The sequence below is a fragment of the Primulina eburnea genome, unplaced genomic scaffold, assembly GCF_022965805.1.
Source record: "Primulina eburnea isolate SZY01 unplaced genomic scaffold, ASM2296580v1 ctg1146_ERROPOS100000, whole genome shotgun sequence".
In the NCBI taxonomy this organism is placed as follows: domain Eukaryota; kingdom Viridiplantae; phylum Streptophyta; class Magnoliopsida; order Lamiales; family Gesneriaceae; genus Primulina; species Primulina eburnea.
In genome coordinates this window covers 68,498-76,078 of record NW_027330686.1, presented here as the reverse complement: position 1 = coordinate 76,078, position 7,581 = coordinate 68,498, and positions in this window count along the sequence as shown.

Genomic DNA, 7,581 nt, shown 5'->3' with positions numbered 1-7,581 from the left:
TTTTTTATATCTTTCAGTCAGTTAGTTTTCCGCAATTGTTTAGTCAGTTTAACTGATTGTTATTGACCGACGGGATATACAGATTCAGTTTGTAACATAACTGAAATCAGTTTATCGAAGAATATTTTAAATTGAGCAGTGTTTATTCAACCCCCCCCTTCTAAACACTCTTCACCCGATTCACCGATCCTTTCAAGTGGTATCAGAGCGAGTCATATCCTTTCAAAGATTATCTACACTCTAAGTGCTCACTATGTCTTCATTCAACAAGATTCTCATGTTCTACAGAGAAGATTTCGACGATTGGAAGATCAGGATGCAGGCTCATCTGTCTGCACAGGATGATGACATGTGGTACGTTATAACTGACGGACCCATGAAGATCTTGAAAGCCAATACAGCAATTGCAATCACAGATGGGGCACCGAACCGTATTGAAAAGCCCAGAGATGAGTGGACTGCTGAAGACAAGAGAAAAGCAAATCTGGATAATGTAGCAAAAGACATATTGTACAAAACACTGGACAAAGTGACGTTCAGTAAGATCAAGATGTGCAAGACGGCTAAAGAGATTTGGGAGAAACTAATCCAACTTTGCGAAGGCAATGAACAAACCAAAGAGAACAAGCTATCTGTTGCAGTACAGAAGTTCGACAACATCAGAATGAAAGTTGGAGAAACAATGCATGAATACGATGAAAGAACCAGATGCATCATAAATGAACTGAATGCACTTGGAAAAGTGTATACCAATAAAGAAGTGACATTAAAGGTTATCAGAGGTCTTCCCAAAGAATGGGATGTAAAAACCATGGCTATGAGGGAGTCTAAAGATCTGAACAAAGTGGAACTCCATGATCTATTCGCTGACTTAAAAGCATATGAGTTTGAACTGCAAACTCGAGAAGGAGAACCACCTACCCCAGCAGCAACTACTGCTTTAGCTGTTGTAAGATCAGAACCAACTGGTTCAGTTGAGAAAGGTGCAGATCAACTAAGCAATGACGCAATGTCATTGTTCATCAGGAAATTCGGAAGATTCATGAGGAAAAATCAAGGAAACTTTCAGAAGCAATACCAAAGAAATAATTCTAGAGAAGAGTCCAATGCATGCTACAACTGTGGCAAACCTGGTCATTTTATTGCTGACTGTCCCAAACCTAAGAAGGACAGTCAAGTGTCAACTGAAAGAAAGAAAAAAGTGTATGAGCATAAGAGGAGATCTAAGGATGATAAGAAGTCTTACAGAAAGAAGCATGAGGTACTCCTGGCAGAGGATAGCAAAGCCAAGTGGGCAGAGACCGACAGCAAAGAGTCAGAACCAGAAACATCTTGCAGCTCTAGTGAAGATGAGGAAAAAATAAAGTGCTTAATGGCTGATGACACAGACGATCAGTCAAGCAGCCAACATGTATTTGACTTCAGCTCAACTGATTTCACAAGGGAAGAACTTATTACAACTCTTCATGACATGGTTAGTGAATATCAAAAGCTTGCCTTATCATTTGAAAAGGCCAGAGTAGAGCAAAATGATCCTATTGACAACAAGACAACAACTGATATATCAGTTGAAATGTTGAGTCTAAAAAGGGAGATTGCCGAACTCAATACTGAAAAGAGCAAGAATCAATTAATGATTCAAAAGTTAATACTTGAAAATTCAAAGCAAACTGAGCTCATTCAATCTTGGAATAAATCATCCGTTGCATTGACTGAGATACAGAACTCTCAGAAATCATTTACTGATAAAACTGGATTAGGGTTCAGTAACCAGGATGAAACACCTTCCAAAGATATTCAACCAAAACTGAATATGGACAAAGGGAAATATATTCACTTTGTCAAATCAGTTATGGTACAAGAACAAGCAGAGCCAAGAAAACTGATTGAACAGCCGACTCATAATATGAGCAAGGGCAAAAGATGTGGTATTGGTTATAGCCCAAAAGTCGTGACTGACTCACGAAGTCAGCCACCAAAAATTTTCAGCAAAAACTATTCAAAAGGCTATTCCAACTACTATAACAGCAAATCAGTTCAGAAAAGATATTGGCTGAACAATCAGTCGAAAAAGGGCAAATCACATGTTGTATCCCCTGCACACCATACACCACACACACACAGACCGGAAAGACAATTTGGAATACATCAACTGGACGGTCAGTCAGACTGATCCAAGTTTGGATTCCTAAAGGACTAATCAACTTCGGACCCAAATAGAAAAAGGGTACCACAATCTTATCTTGTGTTTGACTGCAGGTAACAGGTACAAGCACTGGATCTATATGGTATTTGGACAGTGGATGTTCACGACACATGACAGGAGATTCAAATTTATTATCTCAACTGACCAAGTACACTGGACCAAACATCAGCTTTGGAGATAACTCTAAAGGTAAAACTGTGGGTAAGGGTAAGCTTATCCATGGTAACTTCACCATTAATGATATTTTATTAGTTGAGAATCGCAAGTATAATCTGATCTGTATCAGTCAGTTATGCGATAGTGGATTCTCAGTTCAGTTTGACAAACATTCTTGTTCAGTCAGAAACTCAACTGAAGAGATCATCCTAACTGGAAAAAAGTGTGGAAACACTTACAAAGTCAGTTGGAATGATCAACCTTATGCACCAGTATGTTTTATTGTTTCAAAATCTTCTAAAAACTGGTTGTGACGTAAGAGATTAAATCACCTCAACTTCAAATCTATTGCTTATTTGAGTAACCACGATCTTGTTACTGGATTGCCCAAAATAGATTTTATCAAAGACAAAATTTGCTCAGCATGTCAGTTTGGTAAGCAAATCAAATCCTCTTTTAAGAACAAGGGTTGTAAATCTTCCTCCCGATGCTTAGAACTGCTACACATGGATCTATTTGGTCCTATACCAGTCATGAGCTTAGGGGGAATGAAATACACCTTGGTGGTTGTAGACGATTTTTCAAGATTCACTTGGGTTATATTTCTCAAGTCCAAAGACCAAACTGCTGCTCAACTGATTAAGCTTTTCAAAAGATTATTAAATGAAAAATCAGTTGGAATTGATAGAATCAGATCCGATCGAGGAACTGAATTTATCAATCAAACTCTTTCAAATTATTTAGAGAATACAGGAATCAAGCATGAGCTCTCAGCAGCCAGAACTCCTCAGCAAAATGGTGTAGCTGAAAGGAGAAATCGGACCCTTAAAGAGGCTGCTAGAACGATGCTTGCTGATTCTTCTATCTCTCAAAGGTTTTGGGCAGAGGCAGTGAACACTGCGTGTTATACTCAAAACAGATCAATGATTAATAAGAATCATATGAAAACACCTTATGAGATCTGGCATGGAAAGAAAAGTGTGGTTTCTTACTTCAAAATATTCGGTTGCAGATGTTTTATACTTGTCAATGGTAAAACCCATTTAACAGCTTTTGACGCTAAATCTGCAGAGGGAATATTTCTTGGGTATTCTTCAGTTAGTAGAGCTTATAGAGTCTTCAACAAAAATACCTTGAATGTTGAGGAATCTATTCATGTTGTGTTTGATGAATCTACACTAACGTTTAAGCCAACTGATACAGTTGAGCTAGCTGATAGATTTACAGATATAAGCTTGGATGATGATGAAGAAGATGCTCATCTAAATCAAAACAATCTCCAATCACCTGAACCTGAAATATTGGATCAATCAGCCGAGTTGGAAGCAAATCCTGACATTCAGTTAGTGGAGCATACAAATGAGAATCAGTTGCCAACTGAACTAGCTCCAACTGAAACTGCAGATATTCAGTTACCTACTGAGGATAATGCTATTACAGAAGAAACAAATGCTGAACTCAGATGGAAGAAATCACATCCTCCAGAACTGGTGATAGGTAATCCATCTGATCCGGTAAGAACAAGAAATCAAATGCTTAACTTGTTTATTCATTCAGCTTTTGTATCTCAACTGGAGCCAAAGAAGACTGATGAAGCTCTTGCTGATCCTAACTGGATAAATGAAATGCAAGAAGAGCTAAATCAGTTTACCCATAACAATGTCTGGAACCTAGTTCCAAGACCAACTTCTAAAACTGTGATAGGTACAAAGTGGGTATACATGAATAAACTGAACGAAGATGGTTCAGTTGTGCGCAACAAAGCAAGGATGGTAGCACAAGGTTATAGGCAGGAAGAAAGAATTGATTACGACGAGACATATGCACCAGTTGCAAGACTGGAGGCAATCAGAATATTCCTTGCCTATGCCTCTTTCAAAAATTTCAAAGTCTTTCAAATGGACGTAAAGAGTGCATTTCTGAACGGCCAGTTGCAGGAAGAAGTTTACGTTGAACAACCTCCAGGTTTTGTAAATCATCACCTTCCTGATCATGTCTATCATTTGAACAAAGCTTTATACGGTCTCAAACAAGCTCCAAGAGCTTGGTATGAAACTCTTTCAAAATTTCTAACTGACCATGACTTTTCTGTCGGATCAGTTGATAAAACATTGTTCAAATTCTCCAAGAATGATCATATTTTACTTGTTCAAATTTATGTTGACGATATTATTTTTGGGTCAACTAACCCCAAACTATGCGAGAAGTTTTCCAAGTTAATGCAGGAAAAATTCGAGATGAGCATGATGGGTGAGCTGACATTCTTCCTTGGTCTTCAAGTGAAACAACTGGATTCAGGAACATTTATCAGTCAAACCAAGTACACAAAGGAATTGCTGAAGAAATTTGGCATGGAATCATGTTCAGCTGCAAGCACCCCCATGAACTCATCAGCTAAATTAGACACTGATCAAGGGGGAATATCAGTTGAGACGACACTCTACAGAGGTTTAATAGGTTCATTATTGTACCTAACTGCAAGTCGTCCTGATATTGTGTTTGCTGTATGCATGTGTGCAAGATTCCAAGCTAATCCTAAGCAGTCACATTTTTCTGCTGCCAAACGTATCTTGAAATATCTTAAAGGCACTCAAAATGTTGTTTTATGGTACTCTAAAGACTCAGCGTTCAATTTAGTTGGATATTCAGATGCAGACTATGCAGGATGCAAGCTTGATCGAAAAAGCACAAGTGGATCATATCAGTTTCTAGGAGACAGACTGATATCTTGGTTCAGTAAGAAGCAAACATCCATAGCAACTTCTACAACTGAAGCAGAATACCTTGCTGCTGGAAGCTGCTGTGCCCAACTGCTCTGGATTCAGCAACAACTGAAAGATTATGGTGTTGATGCAAAGAAATCGCCAATATTCTGTGACAACACGAGTACAATCGCTATTACGTATAATCCAGTTCTTCACTCCAGGACTAAGCATATAGATGTCAGACATCACTTCATCAGAGACCATGCTTTAAAGAAGAACATTAGATTGGAATACGTACAAATTGAACATCAAACGGCTGACATCTTCACCAAACCACTGGCTGAGACTAAGTTTTCTCACTTTTGCAATATACTTGGATTAATTGATTTATCTTAATTAATGATTTTTGCTCGTAACTTGTTTATAAGCTTTATTGCTGTCTTACTGAATATTTAAGTGAGTTGCTTATTCTTATGAGTTCTTAACTGATATCAGTTAGTGTTTTTTTGTCGTTCTTGTGTTTATATCTCATATAGATCATTGCAAGCAGAAATAAAAGAACAACGACGATAAAACATAACAAATATTTTTATTTAGGAAGAGGAGAGGAGCCGGTTACAATTTTCATATTTTTTCCTCCACAGCAATTATCCACATACTCATCCATCCAGCTAGTGCTGAGGAAGAGGTTTTGCAGAAATTGTGGAAGGCAGCGATGCGGCGGAGGATCTCCAGCTCCTTCAGAAGAAAGAGCTTATAAAGATGACCTTCCTTAAAAAGGTCCACCCCCGCAGGAACCTCTAGGAGCTCCCGCACCTCTCGTAGTTGGGCCTTCCGCTTGAAAGTGGAGACCCGCCCAGAGTAATACAGGAACTCCAGCTCCTGTTGAACAACAACTGTATCCTGAAGCTGAGCTTTCTTTCGCTCATATTGATGAAGTGATTCAAGCTGTGGTGGAGGAATCCCACATTAGTGAACCCGTTTCTGACAAAGTTGATCACTCTGCTGATCAAACCAATCCAGAGGTCACTATTCCTTCAGAAGAAATTGTTCAACCAGATCAATCTGCTGATCATGTCATACCAACTGATGTGCCAGATGACTCAATCGATCATTCCTTAGAGGCATCAGTTCAGGTTTTGTCACCATCGACTGAACAGAATCCTTCCTCACCACCTCGGGATCAAGAAGTAATACCTGCTGCTGATATTTCAGTTAGAATTGCTGCTGAAACAATTTCAACTGATCAAGCCTTGATCGTTTCTGAACCTACTACAAGTGAACCAAGCACTTCTCGTCAATCCAATCCTCCATCTTCAGCAGATTTTGATCTCATTTTTGAAGAAGTCCAACATATGCAGGACAATATGAGTCAAATAATTTTTGCCATTTCCAAGATTCAAAATACGCAATTATCGCACAGTCTGAAGTTGGACGATAATCAGGAGTCTTTAAAAATGCTGAAGGATATCCAATCTGCTGTTACCGCTCTTTCTTTTGCAGTTGGTGATATTCAGAAAAATAGAGGTATCATGTCCAGTCTGACTGCCACTCAAGAATTAATTACCAAACGGGTCGACAGTGTGGAGTCGCTTGTGTCTCGGAAAATTGAACTACTGCAAGTCACAATGTCTACTGATATTGAAAATATGTCATCCTCTGTCACGCTCCTTTCTTCTGACGTTCGCAAGCTATCTGACCAGATGGAGCGGTTTGAAAAAAAGGGGGAAGAGATCTAAGAGATCTTAGAACATCAGAAGAAATAATAAGAGCAGTATCTATTGTATCTATTTGAAGAAATGAGAATTCAGTTGATTATTCGACATCTTATTTTATCTACTGAGAATTCTATCTAGTGTCTCTTTCTATTGTTTTGTCAAACACCATAAAGGGGGAAATTGTAGGGAACGAAATTCCGGCGTTTGACAAAAGTTTGACCAACTGATTACAACAACTGAATTGGACTAACTGATTGACGTAACTGAACACGTCATCAGTCAAATGATCGCCTCAACTAAAGTCTACTCCATCGACAACTGATCTTTACTAGCTGATCTCTCAATTGTACACGTCATCAGTTGAAAGCGACAACCGACAAATAGTACAGCCACCTGTGAACTGGTAGTGGCTCGCCGCATTTCAGAAATGAACAGTGTACTATTGTCAGGATATATCGACGTGGCAAATCAAAGGTTAGAATATTCAAATATCTTTAATGTTATCGTTGAAAGGGAAGCCTATAAATAGTCGAAGGCAGCATCTAAAGAACATCACTCGCATCCTCAGTTATCTTACTCGCTGTTACGCTGCAAAAATATCCGCTCACACTCAGAAATCAAGCTCACGCTTATCAGTTTTATCAGTAGTATTCAAGACTACGTTCTAGAGCTTTCATAGCACTTTGTAATCGTTTGATATATTTTCTAAGTTGTGCTAAGTTCAGTTACGATCTTTTAAAAGTGTTGTATACTAAAAGTTTCAGTATTGGAAAAGTGATAAGTCCAAACTGAAGTG